General features: G+C 35.2%; 1 protein-coding gene and 1 long non-coding RNA gene across 2 annotated transcripts in view; both read left to right on the forward strand.

Annotated features, from left to right (window-relative positions):
• Positions 1–7,102: 7,102 nt before the first annotated feature.
• LOC126877002 (venom serine protease Bi-VSP-like) overlaps positions 7,103–23,872 on the forward strand; it is a 164,793-nt gene continuing 148,023 nt past the window's right edge. The window contains exon 1 of the transcript XR_007694673.1: positions 7,103–7,293. The gene's annotated coding sequence lies outside the window, so the exon portion shown is untranslated. The remainder of the gene's footprint in view (positions 7,294–23,872) is intronic.
• Positions 11,937–12,676, forward strand: LOC126877017 (uncharacterized). Its single transcript, XR_007694685.1, has 3 exons — positions 11,937–12,073; positions 12,286–12,381; positions 12,458–12,676. It is a non-coding gene; the product is annotated as an uncharacterized LOC126877017 (long non-coding RNA).

A 23,872-nucleotide genomic window follows, 5' to 3' on the forward strand; every position in this document is an offset into this window, starting at 1 on the left:
TCCTCCACGACTCAGCAACAAAAGCTACTCTGGGTGATGAGCTTAATGGTGCTGTTGCGGCTAGTTTAATTTTTCAACAGGGATCCAGATGGCGCCGTTGACGAAATTCTTTCACTATAAACGTCAACGATCAACATCAGCCATCAGGGAACGAAGAAGGTACGCTGTAACGTGTCTGAGTAATTATACCTCGAGGAGTACATACAGTTATGTAATGAAGATTCGTATGTGAGTGTTTGTTTTCTTATTTCTTTTCCCTTTGTTTCATTTGAATGGATTTTTGTACTCAAAGAGCGAGGTAAGATTACGTCAGATACGTTTTTACATATGCTAAAAAAATGGAAAATGATGATGATGAATCAATGACACGTAGAAAATAATAATCTATTGTATTGCTGTTATCTAATGGTGTTGTAGTTGACTGTATGGTGGATGTATCTAATGGTGCTGTAGTTGACTGTATGTTGTTCAATATTGCTATGAAGCTCTTCTGATTTATTGTCACTTATACGAAGGATGGAAGTATACGAAATTGATAAAATTATTAATAATATTTACGAAGAGAAAGTAAACTGTTGGATATATGACAAAATAATTCTATTTTAAATAAGAGGCTGGTCAGCGTGGTTATTTAGTTTACAAAATCAAACGAATTTAATGAATGTAATGGTAAGGAAGTAACTATAAGTGGCTGTTAAACTATTTTTATGCTTGAAAAGTAATTCGCAAAGTAATGTAAAGCAGTACTACTGAGTTGTACATAACCTCTTTCAGAATTTGTTCTTAACCTCTTGCTTCATAGCTTCCTTAATTATACTCCTCAAACTTATTGACTACTTCGATGTTGTTACGAACAGAAACTGATAAAATATTAATCTTAAATATAGATTGAAATGAAAGCTTGTCACGTAAATATGTGTGTGTGTGTGTGTGTGTGTGTGTGTGTGTGTGTGTGTGTGTGTGTGTGTGTGTGTGTGTGTGTGTGTGTGTGTGTGTGCACTGCTTACTCAAACTATGGATCACATAACCTATACAAAAAAAAAAAAAAAAAAAATTATTGTACACTATAAAGCAAGAGGTTAAATCTTTAATCTGTTAAGAATTAAATTTTTTATTGTAACTGCGAAAATTATAAAAGTACCAAGCGAAGCAAGTACGGAATATAGGGATATAGGAAGCGATGGGGAACAGCAAGTAACTCCAACATCGAAATACTACAACGATTCCAATCGAAAACGCTAAGAGCCTTAATAGACGCACCTTGGTATGTTACCAACGAAACCATCCATCGCGACCTCAAGATACCTACAGTCAAAGAGGAAATAGCAAAATATAGCGACAGATATAGCAAAAGAGTCAAGAAACACCGAAACCCCCTAATCACTGGACTACTCGATACGACGGACCAGATTCGCAGGCTGAAGAGGCACTACCCGCTAGACCTAAACGTTAGATTCATTTAATTATCCAAATTAAGCTAATGCACTTACTTATAATACTTATAAATTATACCTATCTATAATAAGTATTAACTTATTGTAAATAAACAGCCATGTCACTGCGCCACGCCAGAAAAATTACTGAAAATTCTCAACGCGAGAATTGATTGTAATTCCAACAAATAAATAAAAAAAAAAAAAGCTGTTGCTGTCCCCAAGCGCCAAAATACGTTCTGACTACTATTTTATGTATCTCACAGAAGTATGTCTTCATTCATCATCTCCCATGCCATCCACCAACGTGTTCTTAACATGTTATCTCCTAGTAAAATATTGATATTGAGTCAGATATCCAACTGAATAATCTTTTCGGTGTCTACTATAAGACATTTAAAACCAAGGCTCGTACACACGTGTGCTTATACGTCAGATGTAATACTTAACACGAAACCTGCTTATATTAATATTAAATTTATGCATAGTAGGATGTTCGACCTTTGTAAAAATGAAATTATAATACATACAGTTTCACCGTGGAAAAGTGAATCTTTCTAGCATGTCCACGCAAATGCAGCGGAGGGGAGGACTGTGCATGCACCAAACAACTTTACGTTCGTAATTTTTCACACAAATGTACAACTGTAGGGAAATAATTATCTCTGATTTTTCGGATGTTAGGAATCGACAATATCGCATAACGGAATGCTGTGTTCTACGTATTCTATTTTTGTTACGAAAGTGGTACAAACGAAGTCCACGTAAGAATAGTACAACAAAATCGGTTGAGGTTAGGTTATCGTGCAGATATCGCGGCTTTTGCATTGGAAATCACGCAACTGCCAGTCTCGTCGTTCCTTGTAAACGAAAGAAAGGTATTGTAATCGGTCGGAATTAACATAAAACTCGTCGCATGCGACCATATGGCCTGAATGTTGAATAAACGAGAGTAGAGCGCGAGCTATGTGATTCTAACCGTTTAGGCGGAAACTAATGATTGTAACCAGAGCCGAGATATATGCCAATATTACTTTGCTCGACAAAGCGTATAAGATGAGGAGAGAATCGCGATAAGGTAGAACAAGAGACAGATATTCTCTACGTAAAGCAAGTCTGTCAACTAGATTGAAATCCTATAGCTATAACTACAGTGAATCCATATTCTGGCGAATTGTCTTTTCACAAATGAAGCTTCTGAAGAACGGAATTGATACAATAACTACTGTTCATTCATAACTACTGTTGTAAGAATCTATATATTTGTCTATCTATATCTATATATATCGATCTATATATATTTGTCAGAATGTCATTTTATCAAAAAACCCATCCTCTGTAATCATAGTTTAACGAAGCATAATTAATAGAAGAGGTAGAGCGTTAAGTGGAGATGATTTAATCACAGTTAAGTAGATAAATCTCTATATTAGTCTCTTTAATTAAAATGTCCTACGTTTTATTTGCGTCATTTTTTTTCTTCATCCAATTTAAAATGTTTAAATAACAATAGCCTATACAATATAATTTTATGTAAAAAAATTGATTATACCATGTTTATTACAGATATTTAACATTTTTGTGTACATACAAAATTTAGATTATACCTCGCTTGAGAACAAAAATTCTATTTGTTTTCCTAACATGTACTAATAATTATTGATCAAACTAGAAAAAGCTGGAGGAGATTACTTAGGAAGATTACTTAGCATCTTATATTCCTGGCAAGAGAAAATGAAAAATTCGTTTCTTCTCTTTGCTTCCCTGTTCCTTCTTTCCTCCTTTTTCCCTTTTTACATCGCGTTGTTTTACATCGCAATTTACATTTATTTGTAAAGTTTGAATCTTCTCGATATTGAAGATGTTGAAGCTGCAAGTATGTATTTCATTTTAATCCATTCGAGACCGAGATTTAATTGTAAGACGATACCTAGGTGTCGGTACGATCTGAATGTTTAGTTAGAATGATTCTGTGTTTTACTCTCTCCAGGGTATCCTTTTCATACTTTGATTTTAAATCGATGACAATCTTAAATAGTATGCCTCATATTTTTAAAATATAAAATTATATACTATGTTATTCTATAATGTATTATGTACAGTCATATATATATATATATAATAATTCTATATTGAAAAAAATATGAAATTAACATGATATATACATTACTACATAAGTTATATATAAAATATGTATACTATACCCTTGCCTACTGACTGATATGAATTTCTTTCGGTCTCGAATGCGTTAAAAGAGAGCGCAAAGAAGGCGAAATTACTTATTGTAATTAGTAAAACGACCTGAGAGGCAGACAGATACAAGAAAGAAGGAATATTATATTAGCGGCATTATCATGTTTTTGCTCTCTTTAAGTCTTTCATCGAGACAGACAATCTACAGGTATTAATCGACCAATTTCTCCAAGCTGATAACTTCGAATTGATGTTTATATATAAGAAGTGTTATGTGTTAATCTGTCTAAATGTTTAAAAGGTGTTATAAATTAAATGTTGTTAAACGATACGTAATTGCCTTTTGATCGTAAATTTTACTATCAAGGGGTCTTTTATGTATGCGTAATCATTGTGAATTATAACAATTTATGTGATCGATATTAAAGGTGTTTAAAAGCATGTAGTTTTTTTCTATATTACTATTCTCCTATATTATTATCCTATATTATTATAGCATTCCTATATTATTATAATATCCAATTACATGTTGATACACAAGATATACAGATTATTATTTATAACGTTTTGGTTTTCTTAATTGAGTCATTCATTTAGTACAAATGATAAGAAATTAGTAATAATTCACAAAAAAAGGATATCGTAGTAGAAATATTATAAAAAAACATTTTCTGTTTTAGTGTAGAGTTACTCCTTCTTACAGACAGTGTCGTACAAATCTGTACGTCTCTGAGAAAATGTAGGTATCTGAGCCCTTACTTCCTCAACAACTTTTAGATCTGATAGAAAAAAGAAACATACGAAGTAATAAGTAATGCTTACTAATAAATTCAACAAATACAGAGGAAGATGGCTAAATCGATAAATTAACGAGACTAAAAATTAATTACATCATGGATCTCTCGCTTTTAATTTTAAGCTGTAAATTACCGATATCGGTGACTGCCATATTCTCTTGAGTTTCCAAATCGTAAAGAATCTTTCCCCAGGGATTGGTCAACTGTGTATGTCCCCATGCGACGTAACTTGCTTAAGGAACACGAGCCGGTGATATGCAGGCAACGTATAATTGATTATCATTCGCTCTGAAACGCTGAAGTAATGACCAGTGCAGTGGTCCAGTGGTCATATTGAATGCCGCTGGATATATCAGCATTTGGCAACCTAACCCAGAGAAGCAGGAAATATGAAGCCACCGAATACCAATTAACTTCGTAGTTGCACGGTTCACATTCCATCATTTCTGAATATGCGAGGACAGTCCTCTTATTGTGCTTTTAATTCTTTTATTTGTTTCATTTTCAGCAAATATACTGGTTTTTTAAATTAAGCTTCTTTTTATACAGAGTTACAGATTATATTAATTTTATATAGAATATATTTAAGAAAGATATTTAATTTTTTGCTAGTTAAGTATTGATCGATTAAGTTACTGTACCTTTGTTCCGATAAATGCGTGCCATTTCCTCGAATCTAATATCATAGCAAATGCCAATACCTATTTTGCAGCCCTTCACATCGAACGTCGTTAGGGAGTTACCAGGACTGAGTGAATCACTCTCTCGAAAAGTAATCTTATTAGGAATGTCGATGTCGAATAGATGTACCTAATAACATAAAAATGTGGTCGCTAATTCTATTGCTGCAACTTTTGTAATTTAATATCAAAGTTACCAACTCCTAAACTTTAATTATTTTTTATTTAATAACTGACAGCGTTTTTATCACTTTCTTTTGTTAAAAAATCTTATCATTTAATAATGTTTAAAAAGGAGAAAAAATAAGTATAATAATATTTTAAGTATGTGAAAAATTTATACAACAACAAACACATTACAACAAAAATGGGCGTTTCCCGTATCATAACGTATTTTATAAACCGTAAATTATAGAATTGGTTATAGTATACGTATGTACATATGTATATTCCTAAATTATTCCTAGATAGAGTCACTTTCTTCACCCCAATATTTTCAAATTCAAAGCCATAAAGGAATATATTACTTACCTTTCGGTGTTTTGCTATCAAAGTTCCATCGGGACCCCAAATAGTACAGGTATTGTACAATTTAGCGCCCTCTATTTCAGGCATCGTACCACCAACTACATAGATGTTGTTTTCTTTAGCTGCGTTCGATGAAGCAACGCTCGTTTCACCATCAGGAATACTCTCGGCGTATTTTGGAAAGTACTCTGCATTGCAATATTTCAATTAATGAAGAATAACTGTCTTTTGTTCCAACCATAAATTAAATTGAAATGTTTGTCAGTTTTTTATTTTTTAAATTATTAAAATAACTAAGTTTTATATTTCGACTTAATTAAATATGCAATTACTTAGCTAATAGTATATATAATAAATTGTTTCTACAGGTTCAAAATGAAAAATGAATATTTAGAAATATTTAATTACGACAATGCTATTTGTGTTAGCATCAGTGGCTTGTTACTCAACGACTTTGCTAGTACTTTTTGAAACATAAAGTTAGTTTTCAATTAACACTTATACTAGAGGCGGAATTATAAATGCAAAATAATTGATAATACTAATTTATAAGTACCTAATTATTAGTATCTTAAAAAATATATTTATACAAAAATCACGATAATCATGAAAATGGGGAAATCCTATATTCTCGAATCAATTCACAATTTATTTTGTATATTAATTAGATTCCGCGCTCATCAGTACGTACTCACTGGCGACATCGAGAAAATGTATCGGCAATTCCTCGTACGACCAGAGGATCGGAAATATCAAAGGATATTATGGCGCAGCGCGAGTGGAGAAACAGAAACATATGAGCTTAACACCGTAATACTCTTATCATAGAAATAGAAGCAGTCCTCAATTCCCGCCCTCTAACTTCTATCTCCACCGATCCAAATGATCTCCTAGCCCTCACTCCCGGACATTTCCTCATTGGCGATTCATTAATGTGCTTACGTGATCGAGATTTCAGGGACATTCCATCGAACCGACTCTCCAAATGGCAGCATATCCAACAGCTTAAACAACATTTTTGGAACCGCTGGCATAAGGAGTATTTGAACGAGCTAACCAACCGCAATAAATGGAGCAAGGGTGGACACAGCATCCAAAAGGGCACAATCGTCATCCTCAGAGAGGACAACGTTCCCTCCATGCATTGGCCTCTGGGCCGAGTTATCAAGATTCATCCAGGCGCCGATGGTGTCATCCGGACAGCTACAGTTCAGACGGCAAAGAGCATTTTGGATCGGGGCGTCAAAAGGCTTGTCCCACTGCCAATTCAACCCGATCTCGAGAAACCCGAACAACTAGCCACCGAGACGAAATAAGATGGGAACTTCAACCACACCTCCCTAGTTTGATCGGTACCCTCTCAACGGGGGGAGAATGTTACGCCATGCGGCTTACCATAGGTCATATTCTTAACTATCGATCGCGGCACTATAATGTCGCAGACGGATCGTCGTGTCTGCCCGGCAAACAAACATTGTAGTGGCAAGCGCATGGTTCATTAAGCAGGGCGACTTCCAGAAACGTCGACTCGTGGCCCGTATTTTACCTCGCGTAAAAGAATGTGGCGTGATCCGAACGTAGTGGGGGTCGCCTTCCAGAAAAAACGAAAAAAATCGAAAGGCGTTCAGAACTTTTCGAGATGTCGAACCGTCAACACATGTGGTATGTCGCGCATTACTTATCAACCAAAACGCAGTTACATTTTTTTTGTTCCATTTATATCTTTCTAGTTAATAAGTTGTTGAAATAAACATTAATTTATTTGTGTTAATTCTGTGGAATTTCGTTGAACTACCCTTATTATCATAATCGAAATAAGGGGATCGATCAGTTCGTGGCGTCGATTATTTAATCGTAACGGGAACTTACAACTCTCGTTGACGTGCTATCTCGCGATCGCGTCTCTCCGCGAACGGTCGAAACAAAATGATTCACTAAAAACTGTCCTGAATTCCTAAGAATTTATTTACCGCAAAACTGACAAAGTGTTTATTTAAAACATGAGGTTGAAGGTAGTCCTTTTCTTTCATTTCATTCATTTTCATTTTCTTTCTTAAGTATGGCTAACACAATATCTAATCAATTAAAATTTTATATTTTCACGTGAAAAGTTTCTTTAGATAATTATTATCAACATGATGACTAACTCTTACGGATTAATACGTGTCTGTAGGGCAATCCGGTGGACTTGATCGGCCTTTTACTTCGAAAGTTGAGTAATCGGTGTCGCTTTCTTACGCATCTTTGAACTGTATAAATGTTTTAAAATTGTTTGATCCAGAATGTACCACACCGGACAATCAAGAAGGCAGGTGCCTTGACTACAGAAAATGTAAACCTCTGCAAGAAATATGGCAGATACAGTACCGTACAGCCACCGATTTTTATAGACGATCAGTGTGCAGATACCAGGGCAATGTTACGATCGTTTGCTGTCCGAACGATCCAAACAAAGAGAAGAGAGAAATTTTAATAAAAACTGTGTATAAGTATAAGGCTTTGCGACCACCATACTGTGGTTTTAGCAACGTCTCTCATACCAGGGTGGTCGATGGTAAACCAGCTGAACTTGGTACGTTTTATGTCTTTCTTTCCGATTAATAATAAGCCATTTACTGCAAAGAATGAACTTTAAAGGCATTAAACAGCACATCAATGTACATTTCAATTAGACTAAATAATAATGCTATGATTTTATCGGTAGTAACTTTACTTATTAACTTGAATTATTTCTTTCTTTTACTTCATGTTAGGAAGAGTATCTTTTTGCTTGAAATAAAAAATTGATATAGGAGTAATAATATGGATAGAGATCAAAAACTGTTAGGGCAGAAATTACACGTTTGAACTTTATAGTTCAGTATAGTTCAAATAGAAATTATATAGAATTATTTAATAATTTGTATTCCACTGGAATAAAAATTTAATTTCTGTCTTTATCAAATCTCTATTTCAGAGTATTTGTACGTATGTACTTATCGTCTGCTGTATGATCGAATATCGAATAGGTAATAATCGTTGTTACCCGTTATGTGAGAAAAAATTATGTATATTCACAACTATGACTATTGCATTTTAGGCGCTTGGCCATGGATCGCTGCATTAGGTTTTCGTAATCCCCGAAACCCAGACAAACCACTATGGAAGTGCGGAGGTTCCCTGATATCGGCTAGGCATGTTTTGACCGCAGCACATTGTGCACATATGGATGGAATAGAAAACATACACAATCATAATATTGTCATTCTTAGATTGGTGGAGGAGGTGCCATTTTCGAGTAAGTCCTCAAATATATATATATATATATATATATGCTATTGAGTATTACTGAAGTATCATATCCTGAAATTTCTTACTGTACACATATATTGTGTCATAAAGCGTGTATAATTCTTTCTCATACTTTTGGTCATTCGTTTCCTGCATTTTCATTTATTTTTTTATTTTTCAGGGTACGTATATCCCATTTGTACGAAAGAGCCCCTACGAAAGAGCAACTTCGTCGGCTATAACCCCCTTGTTGCTGGATCGGGAGCATTAAGATATAGTAAGTGATATCAATTTTATAATAAAATTAAATAGTTCCAGTCTTAAATATCTTTCTTATTTTCTTCGTAGGACGACCACGACGTAATGCATTAATGGAAGTACAAATGCCAGTGATTAAGAACGCCGAATGCAAAATAGCTTATTCCAAATTTCCTAATGCACCTGATATCACTGATGGTATAATATGCGCCGAACATGCTCAGGGTGGAGAGGATTCTTGTACGGTAATTAAGTTACAGAGTTACTACAAACTATACGGTATCTGAAGACACGTCGATTCGAATTAACATCAAATCGACGTCTTAAACATTAAAAATAATAGATAAACACAATTTAATAGTTTTGCCCACTTCTCACACCTCGTTATGGTATTTAATCTAATTTCCTTCTAATCTTAGTTTTGCTCAAAATACATATAACATGTACGTTATAAATTGGAGTATTTCAATACACAAATCAATAGAAGATTATTACTGTATATAAGTATAATTTCAATACAATTCGATCGATATATTTCAGTATCTTTGATTAAAAATTTAACGATCCTTTCAGGCTGACCGCGGCGGACCACTGCTGATACAACATGAATTAACCTCGTATTTAATAGGTATTGTGTCTTATGCTTATAAGTGCGGCACAGCTGGGTATCCCAGCGTTTACACTAGGGTCACATCGTACCTTGACTTCATTCTCCAAGCGATGCAATAATATGATATTACTGTTCCATAAATATCATTGTGTAAAAAACGTAAAGTTGGATTTTCTTATTGTGTTTTCGTATTTTATAAACCGTAAATTATAGAATTGGTTATAGTATACGTATGTACATATGTATATTCCTAAATTATTCCTAGATAGAGTCACTTTCTTCACCCCAATATTTTCAAATTCAAAGCCATAAAGGAATATATTACTTACCTTTCGGTGTTTTGCTATCAAAGTTCCATCGGGACCCCAAATAGTACAGGTATTGTACAATTTAGCGCCCTCTATTTCAGGCATCGTACCACCAACTACATAGATGTTGTTTTCTTTAGCTGCGTTCGATGAAGCAACGCTCGTTTCACCATCAGGAATACTCTCGGCGTATTTTGGAAAGTACTCTGCATTGCAATATTTCAATTAATGAAGAATAACTGTCTTTTGTTCCAACCATAAATTAAATTGAAATGTTTGTCAGTTTTTTATTTTTTAAATTATTAAAATAACTAAGTTTTATATTTCGACTTAATTAAATATGCAATTACTTAGCTAATAGTATATATAATAAATTGTTTCTACAGGTTCAAAATGAAAAATGAATATTTAGAAATATTTAATTACGACAATGCTATTTGTGTTAGCATCAGTGGCTTGTTACTCAACGACTTTGCTAGTACTTTTTGAAACATAAAGTTAGTTTTCAATTAACACTTATACTAGAGGCGGAATTATAAATGCAAAATAATTGATAATACTAATTTATAAGTACCTAATTATTAGTATCTTAAAAAATATATTTATACAAAAATCACGATAATCATGAAAATGGGGAAATCCTATATTCTCGAATCAATTCACAATTTATTTTGTATATTAATTAGATAAAAAACGTAAAGTTGGATTTTCTTATTGTGGAGATAAGAAACAGCTCAAATTTACATTGTTTTGTACGTTACAAATTATAGGCTTAAAATGTACGAAATGTAACTTTGAAACGACACTAATTTTTTACGCACGATAAACCTCCACGACTTAGGTATGTAAAGATGATAAACGTATATTAATTCTATAAATTTGGTAATAATAAACCAACTTTCTGAGAAGTTCTGTAAATTTCGTTTCTGTTGTATCAAGAGAATAATGGAATATTCCACTTAGATCGTATACTTCTTGTACGTACGTACAAAATTTTCCGGCTAATCTAAAACACTTCATAAGATAGAGAGCTTCTGGAAATTCGGACACAGAGAGTGCATAAAATACAAGATAAGTCTCGTGTCTTTCAAAATTATTTTTTATTCGCTAAAAACGTCCTGTGTACTCATGCAATCACATGCAACCTCGAAACTTCACTTATTTTTTATCACTTTCCAATTCAATACACAGTTTCAGCATTTTTGACTATATGTAAGAGAAATTTCCATTCAGCCAAAGGTGTACTTACAGATTATAGATTCCTATACGACTCTCAGTAAAAATTTATCCGCACTCCAGATAGTTAAAACTTCTGTCGACCGTATTGATCCATCTGCACTCTTCGTATGACGTCAATATCTGTTCAGTGCTGCTGCGCAGGTTTCTTTGTGTTACGTCAATTCGTTTGTGACCGTTGCGCGAGTAATGGCGCTTTGCAATGGTGATTTGCAGGAAAACAGTGCAGGATGCTGTGATTCGTTTCTTGTGGTCGGAGGTTATGTTTGATGCCTATATTTATCAAAGATTTAATGCACATTATGGAGAAAGTGTTTTGTCACGAAGTGTGTTTGAATGGGCACAAAAGTTCAAAGAAGATCGCACGAGTGTTATGAAAAAACAGCTGGACGCCCGTCCACATCCACGATGACAACATTGAACGTGCTCATGAACTTATGCTCTATGGAATAGACGAGTGACACTGGATAATGTGGCAAATCATTTGCAAATCAGCCACGGCTCTGCTTATGCAATAGTGCACGACAGATTTGGATTTTAAAAAGTTTGTGCGAGATGGATGCCGAAAAAGCTGATGAAAAGGTGAAGACGACGATGCATTCGTGGTTCGCAGCTCAGCCCAAAACATTTTTTAATGAGAAAATACAAAGGTCCTTCGGCAAATGGACAAAGTGTATACAGAAATCGAGTGATTATGTCAAAAAATGATGTATGTCTTTTTTGACAATTGCTTAAAATAAATTCTACACCGACAGAGCGGGTAACTTTTTACTCACCCTCGTAAGACACTTAAATTTCCAATCTATTATGATGAATAAAAGAGCTTATACTATTAAATCTAATTGTATTTTGTTGCATGAGAGTACACGTGTATGTGATGTACATTACCTTTATATCCCCTTGAACGCTTCAATATTGCGCATATATACTATATTTTGTACAGCTTCTATAAAATTTCGTATGTTTGTTTAGGCTGTTAATCTAGAGGCTGGAGTACAAAGAAGTGGCACAATGATGTGGGCTGATGACATTTATAATTATCAAGGAATCACCCCTACATTCGCTCAGGTATATATCGTTGACTATAACGTATTTAACATATATGATTGTTAGAATATTAATAATTAATTTTTAATTCTATCAGAATTTTAATGAAACTGTCCCTTGGGAAGGAAGAACTGATACCTTGATATCACGGTTTGTACATCCTATATATACGACAAATTTTAGAACATTATATAACGAAGAACCAGATCGTCGTGGCCATGTGATGTGAATAAAAGGACTTGAATTTGATGATATTTTTATAATGTTAGATAACATAACTAAGTATCTTCACAGTAAGATAGGATGACATGGTTTACATGATCTTAATGTTGTTCACTCGAGTGATGATATTATAAGGAAAAGCGTAATATCACAGGTAGGATGATTCATAATTTAGAACTACTAACTCATGTATGTATTAAAAATTAAAGAAATATATTAAATTTTATAGGATATTTATGTTTAGTAACCAGTAATTCAGAGATTGGTATTCATGGTTACTATAACGAGGCTGTAGAAACGCACCCTTTCTTCTTTGCAAATGGTCCTGTATTTATGTCTAAGCCGAAACTGGAACCTCTGAATAATTTAGATTTATTCTTGTTATTTTCTAAAATACTTATCTACAGTATACCATAAGGAATGATACCGTATCGCACCTAATCAAGTGCCTTAAGAAACATCAACAGGATATCACAGTAAGTAATCCCTTATCGACAGATATGTAAGTAAAAGTTATGTGTCATTGTTATACACAATTATGTGTTAGTGTTATACACAGTTATTTATCATTTTCTATTAATTCAGTTGTAGCCACTACAATATCTATGACACTGGTAGTAATTATAAGAACAATAATGATGTTCTATAAGAGGAAATGATGATTAGGAACAAAAACTTACAGGTAAGTCAAAGTATATGTTATTTGCCATTTGAAAAGAAAGTTACTAACTTGGAATTTTTTGATAAATAATAATTGTGCAAAATATATTGGATTTCAAATTTGTCAAAAATTGATATTTAAGAAGCATTGTAATAATATAACATTAATATTTTGATTTTTCAGAAGATATCATGCGGTGGATGGATAATATGCAAAAAATATTAAGCAGTATATGAATTTTCCTATTGCGTAGAGATAACAAAATGAATTTTAAAAAATGTCGACACGGTAATAAGAAATAGCATCATGACAAAGAATATATAAAGACAGTTTCATTTTTTATAAATAAAAATTTGTTGTTCCAGATTTTGAAATACAGTGAAACGTTTAATTAGTATCTTAATATCTTTAAATAATTATTATTTTAGAATCAATTGTAATTGTATCATACGTACTTTTGAATTCGTGCAAGAACATATGTAATTTTGAAGTAGTTATTATTAGGAAACTGTTAGACGCGAACAGTATGCGAAAAGTTAGTATGCAGTGTAATAATTATCAATCAAAACACAAGAATTAAATTCTTGAGGAAAAAATTTCCGGAATTTCTTATTTACATGATTATAGAGAAATCCATAATAAAAAGGAGCTGCTTTCTAATACTTCGCTTCCTTGTAATGCCTACGTTAACAATAACGAGGTTCGACTTTTTGTTTTTAGAGGGATACTGGAAAATTTGAAAGTACAGTACCATTGGGAAGAAAATCACGATATTGAAAACGATATTTGCAAGTAAATTTCCAAAAAATCTGTTTTCAAATTTTCGCTTTCTATTTCACATTAAAAGAAAGGGAGGGCTGCCTTCTTTTTCTGCAAGACAAAACAAACATTCTGAATCTCGTATCAATGAATGATGTCAATAAGTTATTTTTCTTTTCAGATTGAACAATATTCCAGATTTATTCATAATTTCATACTACGCGAAGAATAGACTTTCATAGGTATATAAAGGAAATATTAAGTATAGGAAAACTCTTTTTCGTTGTAGGTGACATATGCTTCACGGTTGAACACATGTATTTTTGAACACATATAAATGAAAAAGTACTCTTATGGAGAAAAAGAATTGATACCTTCGATTGACATTAGATAATGTATATAAACTTATGAACAATCACTATCACTATCAGTTTGTATTTTAGGTGCACACGCAGATTTGTTGGAGTTCTTATAAAATGTACTTCCTGTACGAACGTTTTATTCTTCCAAATTTTACGATACTATGTCTCATATGATAACTATATGGATTAAACGTAATATAAATGATCCGAAAATAGACTCGAACGACATTAATTGTCTTTCTATTTATACCAATATCGAAAATACAAGTAAAGCTGGAGCAATAGTATGCAAGAATGGACTATTTATTATTTTAAACCAAATCATAGCATATTCAGAATGCACAGTATTATCATGAAATGTAAATGAATCAGTTGTAAACGAACGATTTTACTGTAAAATCGTTGCCGCCTTTTTTTCATCTGAAATATAGCAGCAATGAGTACATTCTTTTAATATATAATAAAACGAGATATCTTTATAAAGTTACATATGTCATCACTGGTAACTGTTATCTCGTATGACACCAAATATACCGTTAGTATGGAATGATATTTTTATGAAGATATACTTTAATGATAGATTTTATGAATGAAACGTTATATAAGAAAAATTATCTCTTGTTATTCTATGAAGTGTAGTAGCTAATGAAGATTAATTTTACGAAGTATTAGAGCAAAAGAGAATTAAAAAATTAAAAAGATCTAAATAAGATTGTTCGTGTGGCTTAATTATCTCAATTCTGGTACACCACTTGTTACATTCTAACTAATTAGCGCTAAACAATAACTTGCAAATATTAAAGATATTAACACCTAAAGGTTTTCAGGAAATTTTATAATATTTGATTATTGTATATCTAGTCATTGATTGATAAAATTTCTTGTATAAGCATAGATCGAGGTTGACGTCATACGCAGATTGCATATCATTGACAGGTATCGTTTTAATTTATTTTATGGCTAGAATCGTTTGAATATTATACGAATAATTATTTCCATTCGAACGATTAATAAATCACGTACCTATAAAAGATATATTACGAAAAAGAGGTGACGAAACAAAAAAATATTGGAAATTCCGTTGTCATTAGATCAATTACTTTTGCAATGATTTTTATTTCCATGTAATTACATATGAAATGGCTAATTCATTAACATCTCCTCGAATCGAATATAATTCGTTACACTTCACAACGATTCAAATAATGGACGGGAAATATATAATAACTTTCCTGTCCTTGCGTTAAAATAGTACTGTACAAATCAGATGATACAACCTAACCCCAACCTAACCCCAAAAAACCCAATTACATCCACATTGCATGACAGCACACTTGCAATGGATTTTTGTGATTTCAATGTCACAGACAATGACACAACTAATCAGAACACGTTCGAGGCTATAGACATTGAAATTACCGCGTGTTTAATACGTTTAAAGCATAAATCTAAATTTCACGCGATTATTTCTTTGTACATTGTGAAACTCTTAAATTATCTTAATCGAATAAATAATCCTAATGTAATAAAACATCTTGAAATAGACCTAGATATCTGAAACAGAAACTCGAAGGATAAGAAATCCTAAAAGGTACTAATCCTAAAATAACAAACTCCTAAATAATAAACAAGTGATAAAACCTGTTATAAATAATAAACCTTACCTGGAATAATCAAATCCTAACTAATCGAAAATAAAATAAGGCAAGCAATTCTTAATCTTTCAAGTAATTTTTCCGAAAACACAGAAAGATAGAGAAATTAAAAAGACGCAGCACAAATTGCAGCACAATGAAAGTTTCGGAGCGATGAATACGATCGTATTAAACTAAATAATTTTCAAAAGTGAAATTACACTGAAACGTATATCGATGATATTTGTCATTTCTACGATCTGTTTCGCTTGATCGTGCTTCTTTTCTGATGTAAATTCAATTTATAATACGAACTAAGTTTCCTTTATTATTATTAGTCCTGCGTCTTTTTAATTCGTCACTTCTTTTATTTCAGAAAACAATGACGGGCTCCAAGATGCTGTTCGGATGTTTGGCGTTAATTGCTTTTCTGCATCCATTAGTTCACGTTTGTACTTCGAGTAGTACAGCTCAAGGTTTGTACTTCGAGTTGTCTTTTTCCATGCACTTCAAATTCCAATACGATCTGGTCACGTGGCCTTCGTACAATTTCGAAATTTTACCTGTTTGGTAATCGTCAATGAAAAAAGAAGTTATGCGTGACCTCAACACATTGAAACAATTTTTATGATTTTTTATTTGCCGGTTGGTCAGCAAGTTAATGGAAAAATTTCACTTAACTATTCGCGTTAATCTCTTCGGTTTAACTTTTGGGAAATGCTTCGTTAGCTTCGGGAATATTCCAACGATTCGTTTTACGTACAAAATAAGCATGATAAATATTACATCACGGTAATGTAATATCGGAATATATTAAAGGTGTAATTTTGTTCGATTAATTATAATTTATTAATAATGGATTGAAAATACAGATATTAGTTAGACAGAGAAACGATGTTTGATTAACAGGAAAACTAAATGCAACGCTCGTATTTACAACAAATAACTTGACAACTATTTGGTAACTCTCTCTCTCTCTCTCTCTCTCTCTCTCTCTCTCTCTCTCTCTCTCACTAGCAACTCTAACACTCGACAACACTCGCAACTCAATTCTAACGACTCTATGCTTCGACGTCTCGATCAACTCTGATTCTCGCAACACGCACACTTTTCGATTCGCCTTGAATAGCGAAACCGTCCTTCTTCTAACGTTGTCTATTGTTTCCCTCATACCTATGTAAGAACTACCAACTACGTGCCTTTAGTCACGTAGGCACTCTTAAATGTAAACGAACCACAGAAACACGACGTACACGGTTTTTCTATTTTCAGCCGATCTCCAATCAAAGCTATTCTACGATATTACAATCGGCCTTTCCTGACAATCACATCTGCCCTCAGATGTGCTCATCATCGCCGCTCGCACTTACATCACTATCGTCAGCATTCCACCATTTCATGTGATCGGCTGCCGTGGAAGTTGTACGTGGCCCTTCGTGCTCCCCCTCTCGCTGCACTATGCATCGGTCATTTCGCAGGACTTTTATCACCCGATACGGTCCAAGAAACTTCGGATGCAGCTTTAGCCCGGGACCCCTCTGCATCCTCTCGATTGCCACTAGATCTCCCGTCCTGTATGCTGTCGCCTTCTTGCGTCTCCTGTTATACGCCCGCTTGTTTCGGATTTGGATCTCCTCAATCCGTCTCTTTGCGTCCGCACGCAGCTGATCTCGTTCCTCTTGGAACACCGCGGCCTGTTCGTCCTCGATGCTACTGCTCCTCTTTCGCTCTTCCTCTATCTTCCTCTCCGTTGTTTGTTTACCCATTTCACTCTTGTCAGGGGCTTTGATCGTCGTGGCAGCATCGTGACATTTTCGTAGGCTCGGTTCGTACATGGAAGACGTTAACAACTTACCATCTACCGAGACTATGATCTCTTCTTTTTCGAAGGTCTTCACGTTCATCGTGTCCTCGACAATCCCATCGTCGTCCTCGTCATCCACATCCTCTGTATATCGATATTATTGGAGGGATTCCGCACGTGCGACTTCCCTTGTCTTTTCGTTCGCCTTGCATTCACTCTCTTCGAGTCTATCCGAAAACTTGAAACAACCCTCACATCCGCAACGCTATCCTTCTCAGTAAATTCGCAAATATCATCAACAATATCCTGTTGCTGTTGTTTAGCCAGATTCTTCCTCCTCGTGATGTTCGCTAAGTCCTCCTGCTGGCCGCAAGAATCCGACGAGGACACCATCTCGTGGTCCACTTTACCAATCACCACGTGTCTTGCCACTATTCTCCGTTCCTCCGACACTTGCTGCACAGCTGCCCGATACTTCTTCAAAACTTCTGCTAACTCTTCTTTATTTTCTTCCAATTGCGACAGTAGCTCAGTTCGTTCGCGACTAGCTACATTAACACGATCTTCTGCTTCGGAACGTTGCCGCAGTACTTCCTGCAACGAAGCCAGCGTCTCATTCGGTTCTTGCTCCAGTGCCTGTTTCGCTTTAACTGCAACTGCTCTAGCGCATTCTGCATCTTGTAACTGGTTCTTCAGCTGTCGTAAAGCTGCTTTACCCGTCGAGTCACCTTTCGATCTCTCCAGCATCGTTTGAGCGTCTCTTAGCAATGCTTTGGTTCTCTTCAAATCTCTTTTTAGCCTATGTTGCATGTCCTTAACGTGTGACAAATCTATCTCACTCGCCTGTGTCTCTACATCTATCTTGAGGACTTCCGGACACTCATCGGGATTTTCGTCCTTTATTCTACTAATAAAAGATTCTCCCCCTTTTATACTTATTTCAACAGTGTCCAAAAAGTCTGCGCCAATAATAAGCGAATGTTGCATCACTGTGTCTGGAACTACGTGTATGGTTATACAGTACGACTCATTGTCTATAATAATGTTCGTGGAAAATTTCCCGAGCGTAAAATTCCTTCCGGAACCGACACCGCCAAATCCAACGATTTCCCGACTTAATCTGGGCGCTCCGATTTTCACATGCTGATCTGCTCGCATTAGAGTCAGCTCACTACCGGTGTCTATCAACGCGCTCAATTTGAAATTTTCCATCTTAACATCCTTACCACGCCTTGTTTGTAACGACCGAAACACGCTGTAAACTTTTTTTGAGGGCTCACCCAAATTGTCGCAACTTGATGCGATGTGTCCGTACTCCCTACATTTGAAGCAATTGTAGCATCGCGTCTTCCTCGCATCTCCAGATCGACCGGGTTCCTTGTTCCTCTCGGTTTCGGACAGCTTCGCCACCGGCTTTACCCTGTTACTCTTCGGCTCCTCAAATTTCGTCCTCATCTCCATATCTCTTTTTATCGCTTCGTAGCGCCTGAAACGCTCTTTTAATTGCTCGATATTCCTGGCTCCGTATAGCACAGTCTTGTTCGCGACCTCGTCGGGAATGCCTTGAATAATGTAGTCTATCAAGGATTGCGTATCAACCCTTCCTTGTTTTGCAATCCCGCACATGTGATACATATATTGTTGCAGACTCTCATCTGCTTTCTTCTTTCTATGGGATAACTCGCCATGTATCTGTTGGTCGCTTACTACATTTTCAAACTCATTCCTCAACGCCTTTTTTAGCTTTGCCCAGGACTTCGCGCATCGTTTTTGTCGTACGAAGGCCTGAGCGGAGCCTGCGAGTAATTTCTTAGCATAGGCCACCATGTGGGCGTCTGACCAACCCCACACTTCTGCCATTTCCTCGAAGTCTTCCACCCACTGATTTACCCTCAGCAGATCATCCCCGCTGAATTTCTCTAATGAGTCTTCTACGTCTTTAAGACTCAACATCGAACCGACGCATACCTTCTGCTGCTACTCATCGCGGTCCTGATACACCGCTCGCGTGCCTCTCCTGTATTCTCGCGCGCCTTGTTTATCGTCCTCGCCTTCACTTTCGTCGGAGCTCTCTTCTTCCGACGATACATCGTCTCCTTCTAGGGCCGCCTGTAGCCGCGCGCGTAGTTCGGATTTTCTTCCCGTTACCTTCAACCCCAAGCTAACGAGACGCGCTCTCAGCTCTTTCGTCCTCAGCTTCTCGAGGTCTTCCTCTCCCTCTTGACTGCGTTCGGCTCTCTGCTTGCTTCTTAGATCTCGCTGGTTTGTTGGTTCTTCGCCACGCTTCGAATCCTTAGGAGTAGATCGACCAGGTTTGCACGCTCTGTTCAACCTGGCAACCAGCACTGATCTCGCACCGGATATAGGCAGATTCATCTGTGCGAGCTTACTCCTCAGCTCCTCCAGCGTCAAATCCTCTTCACCCGACAATCGTTCGTCTTCAACGTTTGCCATTTTATTCTATTCTTTTCTACTCCCGCAGAAATAGCTCCGTTAAATCGTATCGTTTCTCTGTCTTATTCAATCCCGGACGAGCCCCCACTTGTAATATCGGAATATATTAATAATGGATTGAAAATACAGATATTAGTTAGACAGAGAAACGATGTTTGATTAACAGGAAAACTAAATGCAACGCTCGTATTTACAACAAATAACTTGACAACTATTTGGTAACTCTCTCTCTCTCTCTCTCTCTCTCTCTCTCTCTCACTAGCAACTCTAACACTCGACAACACTCGCAACTCAATTCTAACGGCTCTATGCTTCGACGTCTCGATCAACTCTGATTCTCGCAACACGCACACTTTTCGATTCGCCTTGGATAGCGAAACCGACCTTCTTCTAACGCGTTTTTAAAACGCGATGGCGCTATCACTTTCTAAAAGCGTCGTCTTTACATTTCCGATGGCCACGGGCACACCCGACTGCCAGATATACAATGTATTATAAGAGTATCATTACCATACTTTTCATGAAAAGAGCAATTTTTCTTGATAACTATACTCTGTAACATAGATTGAAGTCGCTGATTTGATCCCTCTGATATCGTTGTCTTATGAGAGTCTCGCCTGGTCTTGATTGGTTCTGTTGACTCTTATCGTTGTGAAAAATCGATTCGTTGTGTACCTTTTTTGTATAGAGAATTATTTTGTGGTAGAATATAATGTTGTAATATTTGTGGTCTTTACTTTACTAATTTTGTCACTGAGCCGCTCTTTGGTTCGTTGAGCGATTCATATTCCGCATATATTCCGTACTTGCTTCGCTTGGTACTTTTATAATTTTCGCAGTTACAATAAAAAATTTAATTCTTAACAGATTAAAGATTTAACCTCTTGCTTTATAGTGTACAATAATTTTTTTTTTTTTTTTTTTTTTTTTTTTATAGGTTATGTGATCCATAGTTTGAGTAAGTAGTACATATATATATATATTTACGTGACAAGCTTTCATTTCAATCTATATTTAAGATTAATATTTTATCAGTTTCTGTTCGTAACAACATCGAAGTAGTCAATAAGTTTGAAGAGTATAATTAAGGAAGTTATGAAGCAAGAGGTTAAGAACAAATTCTGAAAGAGGTTATGTACAACTCAGTAGTACTGCTTTACATTACTTTGCGAATTACTTTTCAAGCATAAAAATAGTTTAACAGCCATTTATAGTTACTTCCTTACCATTACATTCATTAAATTCGTTTGATTTTGTAAACAAAATAACCACGCTGACCAGTCTCTTATTTAAAATAGAATTATTTTGTCATATATCCAACAGTTTACTTTCTCTTCGTAAATATTATTAATAATTTTATCAATTTCGTATACTTCCATACTTCGTATAAGTGACAATGAATCAGAAGAGTTTCATGGCAATATTGAACAACATACAGTCAACTACAACACCATTAGATACATCCACCATACAGTCAATTACAACACCATTAGATAACAGCAATACAATAGATTATAATTTTCTACGTGTCATTGATTCATCATCATCATTTTCCATTTTTTTAGCATATGTAAAAACCATCCAATTTAAAGTGTTTAAATAACAATAGCCTATACAATATAATTTTATGTAAAAGAATTGATTATACCGTGCTTTAAAACCGTGCTTTAAAATCGATATACGCTGAAACAATACATCCCTCTGCGCTTCCAATTTGTTTTCGCACGAAGAATCAGTCCACTCATTCAAGGACTACGAAAGTTCTACTGGGATGAATGAAAACTTTTGTCTGACCCGGTGTGTATACACAAGATGCGCGAATCTCGAGTACAGCTTGCATTAATTAAAGTAATTGGTTGGTTTGGCTCTATATATATTCTTACTCTATATATACTTATATGTACTCTATATATATTCTCTATCTTATATATACCATAAAATATTTCGTGAAATCGCGTATTCGTGTCTAATGTCAGGGATTCTCTTTCCATAAGTCTGCGTTTTCTATATTATCTTTCTTCCTTATCAGTAGGCATTCTCACAATTTGTGATTAATACTGCTCGTACAGGAATGTTAGGTTTTTGACGTTGTAAAATTTCACGTGAAATAATAATGCCTATATATTGACTAATTTATCAATTAATTAAATCCGTGTATATCAAGTTTTCTATAATTTAGTACTTTCGTGTAACTACAGAAATTTGATGCAATATAAAACTTGATTAAAACAGCGATTCATTGGGAAACGAGAATAATGATGCAAATATCTTTGTATAGTTTTTATATAGGATTTCGATCGCATAATTAATCAGTATCTACTTACCAATCTTTAACTGAAGAATGTGAAGAAGGGCTGGCGGTATATAGACCGCAATTACGATCGTTTTCATGTAAATTGCCAAGCTGCTGTACATGTTTGTTATTCGTAAAAAGTTGCTATGACAAGCGGAAAGAAATAGACAATCCAGAAGTATCTGCAATAGAAATCAGAATACACTCGTTTTCGCATGGTTGGATCAATTTCGCGTGGGACTAACCTGATTGAACCTAACGCGGGATAATTGTGTTAGGGAAGTGATACATTTACACTGTACATGAGAGTGTGTGTGTAAGGGCCAGAGGGCGTCAAGGTCTTAGTGGAGACAAAAGACTGTTGCCAGATGTTAGAAGAATCTAGGATAGTCGGTTGGCGACAAGCGTGCGTGCAAGACGTTCTTCAGAGTGTAATATAGATGTATAACTGTTGCGTGGGAAATATAGTCAATTATTTGTATTCCCAAATCCTCGAATTTCCTTAACATGGTAGCAGAGCGTGGTTACTAGTTTTGCAAGATATTTAGTGCGTGGTTACGATCTTGCGAGTGAGTTTTCAGTAAAGAAAAAAAAACTTTCAGAGGAACAAAATATACTTCGAGCACGTAGGAACGCTTGAGTAAGAAAAGAAAAAAAAAGAAGAATCAATTAAAATGGAGAGATCGGAAATCATGATACCTATATTCGATGGTGAGGATTATGGAATGTGGAAGCAAAGAATCACGATGTTTCTCAAATATAAGGAATGCGAGGTTGTTACAACTAGAATGAAGAACGAAAGAGACGATGAAGACTGGGACAAAAAGGATTTGAAGGCGATAAATATAATTTATAGTGCAATATCGAACAGACAATTGGAGTATGTTAGGGAAGGAAAAACGGCGTATGATATAATAAAAAGGTTCGATGAAATGTACTTGAAAGAGTCGACGGCACTGCAGATCGTATGCAGAAGGAGATTGGAAAACATAAGACTGGAGAACTACACTGATTCAGCATCATTCTTTAACGATTTCGAAAAATTAATAAATGAATTAAAAAGTGCGGGCGCACAAGTAAGTGAGAGGGAAAAGCTGAATTACATGCTGAATACGTTACCCGAAGAATACAGCTACATAGCGGACATAATAGACGCATTGAAAGAAGAGAATCAAACGGTAGCGTATGTGAAAAATAAAATAGAAATAGCAGAGAAGAAAAATAAATCCAATCGAGGAGAAAGGCAAACCAACGCCTTTTCTGCAAAAAAGGAAGGATGCTTCAGATGTGGAAGATTAGGACACTTTGCGAGAGAGTGTCAAA

Source organism: Bombus huntii, unplaced genomic scaffold, assembly GCF_024542735.1.
Source record: "Bombus huntii isolate Logan2020A unplaced genomic scaffold, iyBomHunt1.1 ctg00000110.1, whole genome shotgun sequence".
NCBI classification, from domain to species: domain Eukaryota; kingdom Metazoa; phylum Arthropoda; class Insecta; order Hymenoptera; family Apidae; genus Bombus; species Bombus huntii.